This window comes from Callithrix jacchus, chromosome 9, assembly GCF_049354715.1.
Source record: "Callithrix jacchus isolate 240 chromosome 9, calJac240_pri, whole genome shotgun sequence".
Classification (NCBI taxonomy): Eukaryota; Metazoa; Chordata; class Mammalia; order Primates; family Cebidae; genus Callithrix; species Callithrix jacchus.
In genome coordinates this window covers 73,906,623-73,925,648 of record NC_133510.1, presented here as the reverse complement: position 1 = coordinate 73,925,648, position 19,026 = coordinate 73,906,623, and the positions used below count along the sequence as shown (strand labels likewise).

General features: G+C 36.3%; 1 long non-coding RNA gene, 1 other non-coding gene and 1 pseudogene across 2 annotated transcripts in view; 1 reads left to right on the top strand and 2 right to left on the bottom strand.

Moving 5' to 3' along the window:
* LOC118144265 (uncharacterized) overlaps positions 1-19,026 on the top strand; it is a 437,346-nt gene that overhangs the window by 209,603 nt on the left and 208,717 nt on the right. The gene's annotated exons all lie outside the window — the stretch shown is intronic.
* Positions 215-321, bottom strand: LOC118144586 (U6 spliceosomal RNA). Its single transcript, XR_004729354.1, has one exon. It is a non-coding gene; the product is annotated as a U6 spliceosomal RNA (small nuclear RNA).
* Positions 7,083-16,331, bottom strand: LOC100414180 (polyadenylate-binding protein-interacting protein 1-like; annotated as a pseudogene).

Sequence of the window (19,026 nt, the reverse complement as noted above, 5' to 3'; positions counted from 1 at the left end):
AGCTGCTTGAGGAGACAGTCTGTCCCTTATAGGAGCTTAAGTGCTGAGCTTTGAGCTCCGTTGTTCTGTTCAGAGCTGCTTGGCAGGTACGATTACGTCTGCTGCAGTGGAACTTATAACTTCCTTTTTTTACCAGGTGCTCTGTCCTGGGAAGATGGGGCTTTATTTATAACTTCCTGTCATTCTACTGTCTTTTTTCAGAGATGTCCTGCCCCCAAAAATGGAATGATTCACTTATTTGTGTGTCATTCTTTTGCAGGGGCCATGCTAATCTTCTCTGTATCATTCCAATTTTAGTAAATGTGCTGCCAAAGGGAGTGCATAAAATCATTTTAAGTTCTTCAAGAAATCTTCAAACTGCTTTACACAGTGGTTGAACTAATTTATATACTCCACCAACAGTGTGTAAGTATTCCTTTTTTTTCTGCCTTGCAATCATCTGTTATTCTGACTTTTTAACATTAGCCATTCTGACTGATGTGAGATGGTATCTCATTATGGTTTTGATTTGCATTTCTCTGATAATTAGTGATGTGGAGTATTTTTTCATATATTTGTTGGCTTCCTGTATATCTTCTTTTGAGAAGTGTCTGTTTTTGTCTTTTGCCCATTTTTAATGGGGTTATTTGTTTTTTGTTTGTTGATTTGTTTAAGTTCCTTGTAGATGTTAGAAATTAGGCCTTTGTTGAATGCATGGTTTGTCAATGTTTTCTCTCATTCTGTAGGTTGTCTGTTTACTCTGTTGATAATTTCTTTTGCTCTGTAGAAGCTCTTTAGCTTAATTAGGTCCCACTTGTCAATTTTTATTTTTGTTGCAGTTGCTTCTGCAGACTTAGTCATAAATTATGTCCCAAGGCTGATGTTCAGAATGGAGTTTCATAACTTTCCTTCTAGAATTCTTATTGTTTGAGGTTTTACATTTCAATCTTTAATCTATCTTGAGTTAATTTTGTTATATAAAAAACATAGGGGTTTAGTTTTATTCTTCTGTATATAACTAGCCAGTTACCCCAGAACCACTTATTGAATGGAGAGTTATTTTCCCATTGCTTAATTTTTGTAGAATTTGTCAAAGATCAGTTGGTTGTAGATGTGTGACTTTATTTCTCTGTTTTCTATTTTGTTCCCTTGATCTATGGTCTGTTTTTGTACCAATACCATGCTATTTTGGTTATTGCAGCCATATATGTAATTTTATGTCAGGTAACGTGATGCCGCCAGCTTTGTTCTTTTTGTTTTGGGTTACTTTGGCTGTTCAGGCTCTTTTTTTTTCCAGTTTATGTGAATTTTAGAATAATCTTATCTAGTTCTGTGAAAAATAATGTTGGTAGCTTAATAGAAATCTGTAGATTGTTTTTGCCAGTATGGCCATTTTAGCAATATTGATTATTCTCGTCCATCCATGGGCATGGAATGTTTTTCTGTTTGTTTATGTCACCTATGATCTCTTTTAGCAGTGTTTTATAGTTCTCCCTGTAGAGACCTTTCACCTGCTTATCTAGCTGTATTCCTAAGCATTTTATTATTTTTTGGATTGCATTATTAACTTGGCTCTAAACTTAAACACTATGGGTATGTGGAAATGCTACTGATTTTTGTAGATGGGTTTTGTTTCCTGAAACATTACTAAAGTTGTTTAACAGTTGCAGGGGTCTTTGGCAGAGTCTTTAGGGTTTTCTAAGTATAGAAACATATTATAAGTGAAGAGAGACACTTTGACTCTCTTTTCCTATCTGAATGCCTTTTATTTCTTTCTCTTGCCTGACTTCTCTGGCCAGCACTTCCAGTACTATGCTGACTAAATATGGTGAGAACAGACATCCTTGTCTTGTTCCAAGTCTCAGGAAATGCTGTCAGTTTTTACCTATTCAGAATGATGTTTGCTGTGGATTTGTCATAGATAGCTCTTATGATTTTGAGGTGTATATTTTTAAAGCCTAGTTACTTGAGAATTTTTTTTTAACCATGAATCCATGTTGGATTTTACCAAAAGCTTTTTCTGCATCGATTGAGATGATCATACACACACACACACACACACACACACACACACACACACACACACACACAGTAGTTGTTGTTGTTTTGAGATGGAGTCTTGCATTGTCACCCAGGCTGGAGTGCAGTGGAGTGATCTCAGGTTACTGCAACCTCTGCCTCCCTGGTTCAAGCGATTCTCCTGCCTCAGCCTCCTGAGTAGCTGGAATTATAGGTGCCTGCTACTATGCCCAGCTATTTTTTGTATTTTTAGTAGAGATGAGGTTTCACTATGTTGGCCAGGCTGATCTCAAACTCCTCACCTTGTGATCTGCCTGCCTCGGCCTCCCAAAGTGCTGGGAATACAGGCGTGAACCACCATGACCAGTCTAGTTTTTGTTTTTGATTCTGTTTATGTGGTGAATCATATTTATTGATATGCATGTGTTGAGCCAGCCTTGCACCCCAGGAATGAAGCCTAATTGATTATGTTGAACTAAGTTTGTGATGTTCTGCTGGATTCTGTTATTATTTCATTGAGGTTTTTTTCCCTATGTTGATCAAGGATATTGGCCTATAGTTTTCCTTTTATTATCATTTTAGTATCAAGGTGCTGCTGGCTTCATAGAATGAGTTAGGAGGAATCCTTCATCTTCAATTTCTGGGAATAGTTTCCAGGAATGAAGCCTATTTGATTATGGTGAACTAAGTTTGTGATGTTCTGCTGGAGTCTGTTATTATTTCATTGAGGTTTTTTTCCCTATGTTGATCAAGGATATTGGCCTATAGTTTTCCTTTTATTATCATTTTAGTATCAAGGTGATACTGGCTTCATAGAATGAGTTAGGGAGGAATCCTTCATCTTCAATTTCTGGGAATAGTTTCAGTATTATTGGTAACAGCTCTTCTTTGTATGTCTGATAGAATTTGGCTGTGAATCCATCTGGTCCAGGGCTTTTTTTTTGGTTGATAGGTTTTTTATTACTTACTGAGTTTTGGAACTCAATTTCAGTCTGTTTGGGGGTTTCAGTTTCTTCCTGATTAAACCTTGGGAGATTGCGTATTTCTAGAAATTTATTCATGTCCTCTAGATTTTCTAGTTTGTGTTCATAGAGGTGTTCATCATAGTCTCTGAGGAGCTTTTGTATTTCTGCAGAATTGGTTATAATGTTATCTTCGTCATTTCTGATCATGCTTATTTGGATCTTCTCTCTTTTTCTTTGTTAACTGGTAGTCTATAGATTTTGTTTTTTCTTTCAAATAACTAACTTTTAGTTTCATTGATTATGTGGATTTTGGGGTCTTGATTTCATTCAGCTTTGCTCTGATTTTAGCTATCTCTTTTTTTCTACCAGTTTTGGGGTTAGTCTGTTCTTGTTTTTCTAGTTCTTCTAGGTTTGATGTTAGATTGTTAATTTGAGATTTTTCTATCTTTTGAGGTTGGCATTTAGTGCTATAAGCTTTCTTCTTAACATTGTTTTTGCTGCATCCCAGAGTTTTCATTATGCTGTGTCTCTGTTTTCATTTATTTCAAAATATTTTTTGATTTCTGTTTCAATTTGACTATATACTCATTTCCAAGTAGTTGTATTGAAATGCCTCTAATATTAATGTTTTTCTGGCATTGGTATTTTTAAGTCTAGTTGGTGAGTTTTCTATCTAGTCAAGGAACTTAATTACCACATAATATGCAAGTTATTAAGCAATAATTATTAGTAAATCTCTTTTGAGGGCAGGATCTGAAGTTCTCTTATTCACCACTGTGTTCCCAGCTCTCTGGAACAGTTCCTATCACATAGTAGGCACTCAATAATTATATGCTGTTCTTATTAAAGAGATAGCATGGTGGAATAAATGTTATTACAGGAGCTATGAGCCTTATTTCTTCAATTATAAACTAAGGATAATGGTTTTTTTTTTACTTCAAAGGATTTTGTAAAAATCAAATGAAATACTGTATATATGATGGAAGATATTCACACTACTTGATAAACCTCTAATGTAAGATATTTGTACTACTACTAGAATGAAGCAGCATTCAATAGACTGTATTTAAAGCATTTTTTCCACAATTGTTAGGTTTTGGCACAGACTTTGTTTTATGCATAGATGATAAAACTGAATCATATGTCTCTTCTCCTTGGAACACAAAGAAAGTTGAAACTCAATGCATTTTTTGTGCTTAGCCTTGCTTAGCTCTCAGAGCTAGTCTGTTTTTTTGGGTATGCCAGGTAGCCACATGGAAATGCATTCAGCACATATTTGAAAGGAGGATATAAAGAACTCCAGAAGTACCAGAAAAAAGATAATTAAGAACCATGTAATGAGTAATCTTTTGGATTAACTGGGAAAAACAGAATTCAAATTTGGAAGTTCTTATTTTCCTTTCTGAATTTTGCCATGTCTGTTTGTCTTAGAATGAGCAACACATTAATAATCAAAAGCAGATTAGTATTTGAATAAGTGTTCTTCACATCAACCCCTGTTTTCCCTTTGGTTCTATATAAGAAAGCATTCATTACTTTCATTGGCATAAGCTTCTCATTTTGAAAAGTACTTGGATGGAATGTATCCTGTGATACTCACTGTTCTCCCTGTTAATGTACTACATATATTGGATGTATTGTCAAGTTTATTTGGACCCTATTTAAGTGTTGGTGGTGAAATTAGATTAGATTGCTTTCTTTCAAACATCTATCTTTCATCACTGCAGGATGAGATGCTTTTATTGCCAATTGACAAGGCCACATGTGTCAGTATTTTTAGGTGGCAATATATAGTGCTGTTGCAAGGAAAGGAAATAAAGCCTGTAGATTTTGGTAATGTACTGAGTGGTCCAGGGAAAAACTTATGCCCTTTTCCAAGGAACAATTCCAAAAACAAAATGTTTTCTCTTGAGCTTAAATGAAAAGCAGATACAACAAAGCCTTTAAACTGAAAAATAATAGATTCACTGGCATTAGGTACTGAAGGAGTTGCACATTATTTAGACTTCTCAAAAAATTGGCTATGCTTGTTAGATGAGGGTCCAGAAATTCTCTGGAAATTATTGTCTATGTTAACCATAAAACTACTAAACAGTTTATTATTGTCAAATTCACTTAAAATGGATAACCTTGATCTCTCAGTGATTCCTTTTATAGAAGGGCCTGTGGTAAGAGTGTATTTTACATGTCTATTGTTAAGCATTTCAATAAATCAACATGATGCATGAAAATCTGATATTTCTATGGAAATCTCTATGCTTTTATTGCTCTTTTCATATTATTAAGGCTAGTGAGTCTTATGCTAAAGAATTTAGACTGAAGTTTTCTCAGTTTAAACCATAGTTTTTGAACATTGATGGAAAATATGTTTCTGTAGAAATTCATTTTTCTTAGTGTGCATTATCTCCTTTTACTCTCCAAGTTTACCTTAAACTCCTATCAATTCAAATTAGTTCTGTTATTCAATCACAGATATACCCTTCATATTTTCCATAAGAGTGATGCAGGCATCAAATGTTTGGCTAATCTAGTTTTCTGAGAGAGTTTTATAAAAGCTATTGTTGAGATCATGCTGGGATTCTGTAGCATAGGTTTTAGCTATAGGTCGTCGACCATCCTTGTTTGCCCATGACCAAAGGATTTCCTGGGACAAGGAATAGTTCCATGCAAACTGGAACACTTGGTCAACTTAGTGAATTACTTACATTAAAATTATATGAAAAACACTGATCCCGGTAGCACAGCATTGATTATGAAATATATATCCCTAGAAGATCTTCATTTTTAAAAGGGCTTGTCATTTATTTTGGACTCATTCTTTGAAATTGTGCTTATTAGTTCCTGATCATTTTTTTAAAAAGAGATAATTTTATACTTCTGGCCTTTAAAAATTATTATTTATTCATTGTGTATTTAGCTTAGATTAGTAAATTTTGCATGTTCAAAATGTATAACTTATTGTAACCTTCATATAGACTTTTTTGGTTTTGATTTCATCAGACATAAGAAATTATATACCAAAACATCTTAAAAAACAATTTTAAGTGATTTATTCTCCAGTTACCCATTTTCTGTGTTGAGATATTTACTCTTAGAGGTCATTAAATGTATTTCTACTTCTTTGTGAATTTCATTAATTATAAAGTTTTATTTTTTGCAAAGATTTACAGGAAACAGAACTATTTAAGGTTTATTTTCAAAGTCTAATTTTAATTCAGACTGAACAAACAAGCAGAAAAGCGAGAAAGCTAATTGTATTAGCACACACAGATGTACCAAATGTAAAACAGTGGGTTATTAACAGAACAATTTACATGCATATTTACAAGCAATCCTTTTGTACATAAGTTTTGTTTTTAGTTAGCTAGAAAAAGATTTGACATTAGGTAAAATATTATTTATTTGGGTTGAGGTGGTACCACGTTATAGTAAAAGTATTAGAAAAGTGACCCTGAAGGTGTATCGATTATAAAGCAGATGAAAACTTGAATGATAAATATCTAGTAAAATTCTCCAGTAAAAAAGTTGATGCAACCCATGCTACAAAATAAAAATGAGAAAGCCATATAAATAAAGCAGAATAATATTCTAGGCCTTAAGGTAATGAAGTTAGTCAGCTGGAAAAAAAAAAGAAAAAGAACAATTCTAGAATTGAAATAAATCTTCAGTGAAGTCTTGGTTGTTTAGCTGGAGTTCACCAAGTCGTTTTTCTTCCCCCATGACATTTAAAAAGCCCTTGGTATCAAATAGCATCTGCATATATTAGTCAGTTGTTAATGATATATTCCAAGACTTTAGTGCTAGAGATTTTCAAGATTATGATTCATATTTGAAATTCAATTCATTGGAACACTAAACGTCAAACTGAAATGAAAGCTGTAATACTTCTACCTAAAAAAGGATGCTACATTTCTGCAGTAATATGTATTTCCAGACTAAGACTTTTTCCCCTCAAGAAAAGTAGAATTTAAAGGATAAGCATCTAACAAACTAGCAAAATTTTCAACATTTCATGTATTTCAAAATCAATTTTATTGCAGCCAAAACAGTAGAATTAACTGTACATAATAAACTATTTTATATACACACACACACACACACACACACACACACACACATTTTAAGTTATAGGGAATAAAGTTTATTTTGGCAGATATTGTTAAACAAAATTAAAGTTGCATACATTAGTAATATAACTCAACATCCTTAATTTGGTATAAGTATGACACATTTTCTTGCTTTCCTATGTTCTGCTAAATCACCATACCTAAACTACTTTATAAAACTGATATGCTGAAATTTAACTTTACTGTTTTTGCTTACGCTCTGATTCCATACAAAACTTTTCATAAGCTTCTTCTATCTCTGGGTCCATCTCATCATCAATATCATCCAAGTATGGATCACCAGCCCCTGATAAATCTGTTCCATTTTCTTTGCAATCTGGAAAAAAAGTCCTCTCTTTCAAGTAACTCTTGATATTTCTCTTGATAATCTGGATCAGCTACAGTGAAAGGAACACCATCAGATGTATAAAATGTTGGTTCATTCATAAAGTAGTTAGGATCACTTTCTGGGTTGCTTCTCTGTATGTTAAAGTTGCATGGACTCTACCCCAGTTACTTGACCAGAGTTCCACAAGTTTCAAGAGCATCTGTTTTACATCTCTATTGCAGTTTGCATCTAAGACAACGTTTTCAATTCTCTGAATAATTTCTTCCATATCCATCTTTCCTTTTTCCTTCCAAGTATCTTCCAAAACTGATACTGTCAACTTCAATAATTTTATTGCACAAATTAAATTGTCATCCATAGGATTAGAAAAGAGGGCATTCAGCAGCTCTCGAAGACCAACCTGAAGAATACCTGCTCTCGTAACTTGTCCATCTGTTCCCTTGATCTCCAGGTTAAGATAAAGCTCTCCCAGAAACAGTACAAATGCATGAAATCGTTTTCGAGTAACTTCATCCCCTTTTGCAGCTTGATCTTTAACTTCATATTCAGTCCAACATCTTTGAAGTAGCAACTGGCAGAAGTTGCCACTCTGTGGGCTAATTGTCAGATGATGGGACAGGTAATTACACAGGCAAGCTCCTATATAAGAGAAATTCGGGATAGACATGTCCTGTTGATATATGAGTTCCACAAGTTCTTGCAAAGCATAATCTGTTGTAATCCAGCCATTCAGGGTCTCGGCAAACTGTTCAATTTCAGTTTCAAAACTGCCAGGATGCTCTGTAAGATGATCCAAAAAATCCTGAACATATTCAGATAGAGTGGGATAATCCTAACAACCATCTCCATAGGATTCTGTGTAATTGGAAGAATAACCTGAAAGATAAAATTCAGGGGCATTCACAGGCAGCGTAGACATTAATATAGATGCTACAACCACCTGGGGTTTAGCTATTGCTGACTCTGAGTTCTGCTGTGGGATTTTATCCTGTGAACTAGGTGGAGCTCTCAGAGGCTTTATTTGCTCCTAGGCAGGCCCGACCTACTGGATAGTTCTCAGGAGAGGTGCCAATTATAAAGTTTTTAAAAAATGTATATCTTATTGCACTCTAGGTTCTGGGGGACAAGTGAAGAACCTTCAGGATTGTTGCATAGGTACATATATGGCAATATGGTTTGCTGCCTCCATCCCCATCACCTATATCAGGCATTTCTCCCCAAGTTATCCCTCCCCAACTCCCTCCCCCGACTGTCTCTCCCCTAGTCCCCCCAACAGACTCCAGTGTGTGATGCTCCCTGCCCTGTGTGCATGTGTTCTCATTGTTCAGCACCTGCCTATGAGTGAGAACATGCAATGTTTTTCTGTTCTTGTGTCAGTTTGCTGAGAACTATGGTATCCAGGTTCATCCAGGTCCCTACAACGGACATGAACTCATCATTTTTTATGGCTGCATAGTATTTCATGGGGTATATGTGCCACATTTTCCCTGTCTAGTCTATCATTGATGGGCATTTGTGTTGTTTCCAGGTCTTTGCTATTGTAAACAGGGCTGCAATGAACATACATGTGCATGTGTCTTTATAGTAGAATGATTTATAATCCTCTGGATATACACCCAGTAATGGGCTTGGGTCAAATGGAATTTCTATTTTTAGGTCCTTGAGGAATCGCCACACTGTCTTTCACATGGTTGAACTAATTTACACTCCCAGTAACAGTGTAAAAGTGTTTCTATTACTCCACATCCTCTCCAGCATCTGTTGTTTCCAGATTTTTTAATGATCACCATTCTAATTGGCATGAGATGGTATCTCAATGTGGTTTTGATTTGCATTTCTCTAATGACCAGTGATGATGAGCATTTTTTCATATGTTTGTTGGCCTCATATATGTCTTCTTTTGAAAAGTGTCTGTTCACGTCCTTTGCCTACTTTTGAATGGGTTTTTATTGTTTTCTTATAAATCTATTTTAATTCTTTGTAGATTCTGGATATTAGCTCTTTGTTAGATGGGTAGATTGCAAAATTTTTTCCCATTCTATTGGCTGCTGATTCACTCTAATGATTGATTCTTTTCTATACAGAAGCTCTGGAGTTTAATTAGGTCCCATTTGTCTATTTTGGCTTTTGTTGCCAATGCTTTTGGTGTTTTAGTATGGAGTCCTTGAGTATGCCTATGTCCTGAATGGATTTGCCTATGTTTTCTCCTAGGGTTTTTATGGTTTTAGGTCTTTTATTTTGTTACAAACAATGAATTTATTTCCTTTCTTACTTTCTTTTAGTACATTACAGACTTTGTTTTTAATCTTTAATTATTGTTCCCTTAAGAAAAATGACCCTACATTTCTTTTACATTATGTGCCATTCCTCAGTAAATATAAGGGGATCTTGCCATACAAATCTATTGCTTTTCTATTCATTGGTCTTTCTTTTTTTAAATATATATTTTATTGTGTTTTAGGTTTTGGGGTATGTGTGAAGAACATACAATATTGTTGCATAGATACATACAAGGCAATGTCATTTGCTGCTTTCCTCCCCATCACCTATATCTGTCATTTCTCCTCATGCTATCCCTCCACAACTCCCAACCCCATTCTGTCCCTCCCCTAGTTCATCCCGACAGACTCCCTGCCCTGTGTCCATGTGTTCTCATTCTTCAACACCTGCCTATGAGTGAGAACATGCAGTGTTTGATTTTCTGTTCTTGTGTCAATTTGCTGAGAATCATGGTTTCCAGATTCATCCATGTCACTACAAAGGACACTAACTCATCATTTTTTATGGCTGCATAGTATTCCATGGTGTATATGTGCCACATTTTCCCTGTTCAGTCTATCATCGATGGGCATTTGGGTTGGTTCCAGTCTTTGTTATTGTAAACAGTGCCACAATGAACATTCCTGTGCATGTGTCCTTATAATAGAAGATTTATAGTCCTTTGGGTATATACCCAGTAATGAGATTGCTGGGTCAAATGAAATTTCTATTTCTACATCCTTGAGGAATCACCACACTGTCTACCACAATGGTTGAACTAATTGACACTCCCACCAATAGTATAAAAGTGTTCCTATTTTTCCACATCCTCTCCAGCATCTGTTGTCTCCAGGATTTTTAATGATCACCATTCTATCTGGTGTGTGATGGTATCTCAGTGTAGTTTTGATTTGCATTTCTCTGATGACCAGTGATGATGAGCATTTGTTCATGTTTGTTGGCCTCATATATGCCTTCTTTTGAAAAGTGTCTGTTCATATCCTTCACCCACATTTGAATGGGCTTGTTTTTTTCTTGTAAATCTGCTTTAGTTTTTTGCATATTCTAGATATTAGCCCTTTGTCAGATGGGTAGATTCCAAAAACTTTTTCCCATTCTGTTGGTTGCTGATTCACTCTAATGACTGTTTCTTTTTGTGCAGTAGCTCTGGAGTTTAATTACATCCCATTTGTCTATTTTGGCTTTTGTTGCCAATGCTTTTGGTGTTTTAGTCATGAAGCCCTTGACTATGCCTATGTCCTGAATGGTTTTGCCTAGGTATTCTTCTAGGGTTTTTATGGTGTTAGGTCTTATGTTTAAGTGTTTAATCCATCTGGAGTTAATTTTAGTGTAAGTTTTCAGGAAGGGTTCCACTTTCTGCTTTCTGCACATGGCTAGCCAGTTTTCTCAACACCATTTATTAAACAGGTAATCCTTTCCCCATTGCTTGTTTTTGTTAGGGTAAAGATCAGATGGTTGTAGATGTGTGGCATTGCCTCTGAGGCCTCTGTTCTGTTCCATTGGTTATATCTTTGTTTTGATACCAGTACCATGCCGTTTCGATTACTGTAGCCTTGTAGTATAGTTTTAAGTTAGGTATTATGATTCCTCTGGCTTTGTTCTTTTTGCCTAGGATTATCTTGGTTATGTGGGCTCTTTTTTGGTTCCATTTGAAGTTTAAGGTGTTTTTTTCCAGTTCTGTGAAGAGGGTCATAGGTGGCTTGATGGGGATAGCATTGAATCTGTAAATTACTTTGGGCAGTATGGCCATTTTCACTATATTGATTCTTCATAACCATGAACATGGAATCTTTCTCCATCTGTTTGTGTCCTCTCTTATTTCATGAGCAGTGGTTTGTAGTTCTCCTTGAAGAGGTCCTTTGCATCCTTTGTTAGTTGTGTTCCTAGGTGTCTTATTCTCTTTGTAGTAATTGTGAATGGGAGTTCACTCTTGATTTGGCTCTGTTTAAGTCTGTTATTGGTGTATAGGAATGCTTGTAATTTTTGCACTTTGATTTTGTATCCTGAGATTTTGCTGAAGTTGATTATCAGTTTTATGAGATTTTGGGCTGAGACAATGGGGTCTTCTAAATATACTATCATGTCATCTGTAAATAGAGGCAATTTGACTTCCTTCTTTCCTTATTAAATACCCTTTATTTTTTCTTCTTGCCTGATTGCTCTGGCTAGAACTTCCAATACTGTATTAAATAGGAGTGGTGAGAGAAAGCATCCTTGTCTAGTGCCAGATTTCAAAGGAAATGCTTCCACTTTTTGCCCATTCAGTATGATATTTGCTGTGGGTTTGCTGTAAATAGCTTTTTATCATTTTGAGATATGTTCCATTGAGACCTAGTTTATTGAGAGGTTTTTTTTTTTGCCAATCAGTTTGAGCTTATATGGTTGCTCAGGTTAGCCTTGAACTCATGACCTCACCTTCGCAAGTGCCACAACTTCTGGCCAGAGCCACTTTGGACCCCTATTGAGAGTTTTTAGCATAAAGGGCTGTTGAATTTTGTTCAAGGACTTCTCTGTATCTATTGCCATAATCATGTGGTTTTTGTCTTTGGTTCTGTTTATGTCGTGGATTACATTTATAGACTTATGTATGTTGAACCAGCCTTGCGTCCCTGGGATGAAGCCTACTTGATTGTGATGGATAAGCTTTTTGATGTGCTGTTACAACCGGTTTGCCAGTATTTTATTGAAGATTTTTGCATCTGTATTCATCATTGATATCGGCCTGAATATTTCTTTTCTTGTTGAATCTCTCCTGGTTTTTGGTATCAGGATGATGTTGGTCTCATTAAAAGATTTGGGGACGATTCCCTCTTTTTGGATTGTTCGTAATAGTTTCAGAAGGAATGGTACCAGCTCCTCTTTGTATGTCTGGTAGAATTCGGCTGTGAACCCATCTGGACCTGGGCTTTTTTTGGTTGGTAGGCTATTAATTGCTGCCTCAACTTCAGTCCTTGTTATTAGTCTATTCAGTGTTTCAACTTCTTCCTGTTTTAGGCTTGGGAAGGTGCAAGTGTCCAGGAATTAATCCATTTCTTCCAGGTTTACTGGTTTATGGGCATAGAGTTGTTTATAGTAATCTCTGATGGTCGTTTGTATTTCTGTGGAATCTGTGATGATATCCCCTTCATTGTTTTTTATTGCGTCTATTTGATTCTTCTCTCTTTTCTTTTTATTGATCTGGCTAGTGGTCTATTTGTTGATCTTTTCAAAAAACCAGTCTGGGTTTATTGATTTTTTGAAGGGTTTTTTGTGTTTCTATTTCCTTCAGTTCTGCTCTGATCTTAGTTATTTCTTGTCTTCTGCTAGCTTTTGAGTTTTTTTTTTTTTTTTTTTTTTATCTTGCTTCTCTAGTTCTTTCAATTTTGATGATAGGTCTTTCCTTACTTCTCATGTGGACATTTATTGCTATAAATTTCCCACCACATACTGTTTTAAATGCATCCCAGAAACTCTAGTACATTGTGTCTTCATTCTTGTTGGTTTCAAAGAACATCTTTATTTCTGCCTTCATTTCATTGTTTATCCAGTCAACATTTGAGAGCCAGTTGTTCAGTTTCCATGAAGTTGTGTGATTCTGAGTTAGTTTCTTAATCTCGAGTTCTAAAATGATTGCAGTATGGTCTGAGAGGATTTTTTGTTATGATTTCCATTCTTTTGCATATGCTGAGGAGTGATTTACTTCCAATTATATGGTCAATTTTAGATTAGGTATGATGTGGTGCTGAGAAGTATATATATTCTGTGGATTTGGGGTTGGAGAATTTTGTAAATGTGTATTAGGCTTGCTTGGTCCAAGTCTGAGTTCAAGCCCTGAATATTCTTGTTAATTTTCTGTCTCATTGATCTGTCTAATGTTGACAGTGGAGTGTTGAAGTCTCCCACTATTATTGTGTGGGAGTCTAAGTCTCTTTGTAGGTCATTAAGAACTTGCTTTATGTATCTGGGTGCTCCTGTGTTGGGTGCATATGTATTTAGGATCATTAGCTCTTCTTGTTGCATTGATTCTTTTACCATTATGTAATGACCTTCTTTGTCTCTTGATCTCTCTTGGTTTAAAGTCTATTTTGTCAGAGACTAAGAATGCAGCTGCTGCTTTATTTTGCTCTCCATTTGCTTGGTAAATCTTTCTCCATCCCTTTATTTTGAGTGTATATGTATCCTTGCACATGAGATAGGTTTCCTGAATACAGCACACCAATGGGTTTTGACTTTTTATCCAATTTGCCTGTCTGTATCTTTTGATTGGTGCATTTAACCCATTTACATTTAAGGTTAATATTGTTATGTATGAATTTAATCCTGCCATTTTGATGCTAGCTGCTTGTTTTGCCCATTAGTTGATGCAATTTTTTCATTGTGTAAATGCTTTTTACCATTTGGTACGTTTTTGGAGTGGCTGGTACTAGTTTTTCCTTTCTATGTTTAGTACATCTGTCAGGAGCTCTTGTAAGGCAGGCCTGGTGGTGATGAAATCTCAGAGCAATTGCTTGTTCTTAATGGGTTTTATTTCGCCTTCACTTATGAAGCTTAGTTTGGCTGAATATGAAATTCTAGGTTGAAAGCTCTTTCCTTTAAGGATGTTGAATATTGGCCCCCACTCTCTTCTGGCTTATAGGGTTTCTGCTGAGAGATCTGCTGTAAGTCTGATAGGCTTCCCCTTGTGGGTAACCCGACCTTATTCTCTGGCTGCCCTTAGCATTTTTCCTTCATTTCAACCCTGGTGAATGGGACGATTATGTGCCTTGGGGTTGCTCTTCTTGAATATCTTTGTGGTGTTCTCTGTATTTCCTGGACTTGAATGTTGTCCTGCCTTGCTATGTTGGGGATGTTCTACTGGATAATATCCTGAAGAGTGTTTTCCAGCTTTGGTTTATTCTCTCTGTCACATTCAGGTACACCTATCAAACATAGATTAGTTCTTTTCACATAATCCCATATTTCTTGGAGGCTTTGTTCATTTCTTTTTACTCTTTTTTCTATTATTGTGCCTTCTCATTTTATTTCCTTGAGTTGATCTTCAATATCTGATATCCTTTCTTGGTTGATTCAGCTATTGAAACTTGTGTATGCTTCACGAAGTTCTCATGTTGTGTTTTTCAGCTCCATAAATTCATTTATATTCTTCTTAAGCTGTTTATTTTCATTAGCATTTCATCAAACCTTTTTTCAAGGTTCTTAGTTCCTTTGCATTGGGTTAGAACATCTTCTTTTAGCCCAGAGAAATTTATAATTACCCACTTTCTAAACCTGTTTCTGTCATTTCATCAGACTCATTCTCCATCCAGCCTTGTTCTCTTGCTGGTGAGGAGTTGTGATACCTTGGAGGAGGAGAGGCATTCTGGTTTTGGTGTTTTCATCCTTTTTGTGCTGGGTTCTTCCCATCTTTATGGATTTATCTACCTGTGGTCTTGTTGTTGGTGACTTTCAGATGGGTCTCTGAGTGGATGTCCATTTTGTTGATGATGAAGTTATTTCTTTCTGTTTTTTAGTTTTCCTTCTAACAGTCATGCCCCTCTGCTGTAGGACTGCTGGAGGGTCACTCCAGACCCTGCATGCCTGGGGATCACCTGCGGTAGCTGCAGTACATTAAGGGTTGCTGGTAGTTTCTTCTTCTGTTATCTTTGACCCAGAAGGATACTCACCAGATGTCAGCCTGAGCTTTCCTTTATGAGGTGACTCTTTTAATATATGGGGGTCAGGGAGCTGTGTGAGGAGACAGTCTGTTCTTTATAGGAGCTCAAGTGCTGAGCTGTGAGCTCTGTTCTTCTATTCAGAGCTGCCTGTCAGGTATATTTAAGTCTGCTGCAGTGGAACTCATAACTACCTTTTTCCCCAGGTGCTCTGTCCTGGGAAAGTGGGGTTTTATTTAAAGTTCTTGATGTGCTTCTGCCTTTTTTCAGAGATGCCCTGCCCAGCAAGGTGATAGCCTAGTCACAGTCTGCCAGAAGAGGTATTGCTGAGCTGCCATGGGCTCTGCCTATCTGTTGTGTGAATTTCCTTGTGGATTTGTTTGTAGAGGTATAGTTAGAAGTGCCTTGGTAATGGTGGTCTGCCTTGGTAATGGCGGACTATCTCTGTAATGGTGGTCTGCCTTGTAATGGCAGATTGCCTTGGTAAAGGCGGACTGCCTCAGTAATGGCGGACTGCCTCAGTGGTGGTGGACTGCCTCTGTAATGGTGGACACCCTTCCCTCCACAGAGCAGGACTAACCTGGGTCCAGCTGTGCTTGCTGTGAAACTCTCAATCCAGAGTGTTTCAGATTGCTGGTCTTTGTGGGGGTGGGACCCACCGAGCCAGATCACCTGGCTCCCGGTTTTAGCCCCCTTTTTTTCAGTTGAATGGGTGACTCTGTCTCCCAGGCATTCCAGGCGCCAGTTGAAACGGTGCCCAGATTTGTGTGAATTTTTGTGTGGAGACCCACTGTGCTGGCTGAAACAGCCATGCTGGAGACTTGTGGCACTTATCCGTCTGGGAATTTCCGGGTCTGTGGGCAGTAAAAATTCATTTGGAAGTGTGGTGATCACTTACCCTCTGAGTTCTCGCTTGGAACTGCACTCCAGAACTGTTCCTGTTCAGCCATCTTAGATCAATTATAAAGTTTTTAATGCATTGTTTTTGCTGAGAATCAGACATTCTAGTTTTACATGTCTGAAAAATAAATCTCTTGCCAATACTCCTAATTCCTTTTTATTTTCCCAGAATTCTAGTTTTTAAAACAGGCTTGTTATATGTTGACTTTTTCTTATAGATTACTCCACTCTCTCGTGAACTGTTACAAAACTCCAAAGAGCTTGGAATGTGCTAAATTTTGAATATTTCAAGATATTCCAAGCTCAAAATACTATGTCTTACTATTCTAGTAAGACATAGAACATGGGGCAAAGAATATTCATATTCTTTGGAGACTTTGAGCTTGGAGGATCAATCTTAGAAAATAACCCTCCTTCCTTCTACTTTGATCTGAAGGATATTTCTTTTATATTTGCAAAAAATCAGTTTTATACTACAGGAGTAAAACAGGTTATAATATTGAACACAGAAAGTTACATAAGCATGTTAGTTCACTGAGGTTATAGCTAATAGCTGCAGTGTGTGAACACACCGAAGTGGCCCATTTACTCCTGCTGGTGGAACATGGAATGACAGTTGATCAGCAAATGTGTTGAATGTCCATTTCATTCCAGAAGAAAGTGAAAGGAAATAGAAGATCTGGCTAGCTCACCTCTCTATCTCTTATGGAAATACATGTTCTAATATTATATGTCAGGAGATGCCAGTAGGTGGCCATATTAAATAATTGAACTTGTTGTACCTAATTTTCTCCTTCTATGTGTAGTGTGTAGGCTGTTTTGCTATACTGCATATTATCAAGGGATTGAATGCCCTCTGAGATCTTCTGCTCCTCTTCATTGTTTCACAGTGAGCAGATCCTTATATAAAAAAGTGATAGGAGTTAAACTACATGTCATGTCTAGTATTAGGTGAAATTCTGCTTCCAAGAAGAACTAAAAAGTGACTGCTGTTCCTTTGTGTGTCTTTTATAGAATTTTAAATATTTTATTATTTAGTATATTTAGTATTTTTAATATTTATATAAATTTATAATTCTTTTGCAATGGGAAACGATATTTTTTAATTTCATCACAAATAACTCTTCATTATGTTAAATCTACAGAACTGGCTATAGATGTTCTATTCCTTGAGTCTGAAATAGATACATAGATAGATGGAGGTAGATAGATAGATAGATACATAGGTAGATATAGATAGATAGATAGATAGATAGATAGATAGATAGATAGATAGATAATCTCCTATAAGAGAGTAAAGCTGGCTATTAACTCTAGCAATATGGCATGCTGGCTTTCCTTATTTTAATAATTCAGTTGTCTATTGAAGATACATACCTTATAGCTGCACAAGAAATGTTATTTGTTTTTAACTTTTGAAGAGTGAATTAATTTTTTTCTCTTAGGATGGTAGTAAGAAAATTGGGGAATGTAAATTTTAATTTATAATGATTATTTTAGTAGTTAACAATTTCTCCTGGAGCCCTAAGAAATGGCTATAGCAAATTTTATACACCTTAAGAAATGTAAATCACACATTATCTTTATTCAGAAATAGAATATCTTCTGGGTTTATCTCTTTCTCTAGCAAACTATACTTTAACCACATGTGCTGCTGAATTATTTATTCCTATCTGTCAGCAGTGTCTCAAATGGAACCACTGAGGAAGCCTGAAATGGTCAATGGTTAGCTGTTCTCTAGACAGTCATAAATATACAATGTGTGTGGCTGAGAACCCATGACCCAGTGCCAGAGAAATTAGGTATAAGAGCTGTGCAAGAGCAGGCTGAGGTCTTGCAAAAGGCCGTAAATGAACATTGCCTCTCCCTCTATGGCATCTTTTGTCAACATATTATTTCAAAAGAAACAGTAATAGTTCTTTTAAAAAACTCATTAATATTTTTATGGTCAAATCATAATTGTATACATTAATGGGGTACAATGTAATATTTTGACATATGCATACAATGAGGAATAGTTAAATTTAATTTATATATCCATCACCTCAGTCACTTATTTTTTGTGATAAAACATTTAAAATTTGCTAAGTAATTTTGAAATTATGATATATTATTATTGACTATAAGCACACTCCTGTGCAATAGCTATCAAAACTTACTCCTTTTGTACAAAGTTTGACCAACAATTTTCCATTCCTCCCCACCTCACAACTCAGTCTCTGATACCATAACCAACATTCTACTCTACTTTTATGAGTTTGACATTTCTTTTTTGAGACAAGTCTCACCCTGTTACCCAGGCTGGAGTACTGTGGCATGATCTTGGCTCACTGCAACCTCTGACTCCCAGTTTCAAGCAATTCTTGTGTCTCAGCCTCCGAGTAGCTGGGATTGCAGGTATGAGCCACCACACCTGGCTAATTTTTGTATTTTTAGTAGAGACAGGGTTTTGCCATGTTGGCCAGGCTGGTTTTGAACTCCTCACCTCAGGTGATCCACCTGCCTCGGCCTCCCAAAGTGCTGGGATTACAGCTGTGAGCTACTGCACCTGGCCGAGTTTGACTTTTTTAGATTCTATATATAAGTGAGATCATGTGGTATTTGTCATTTTGTGTCTGCCTTATTTCACTTAACATAATGTCCTCCAGGTTCATTCATGTTATTGCAAATGACAGAATTTCTCTCTTGTGTTAGGATGAGTAGTATTCTATTGATATATACACAATGTTGCCATTGATGGACACTTAGATTGGGAAATGATAATAGTTCTTCACCAGACTTTAATACCGAAGTAAGTT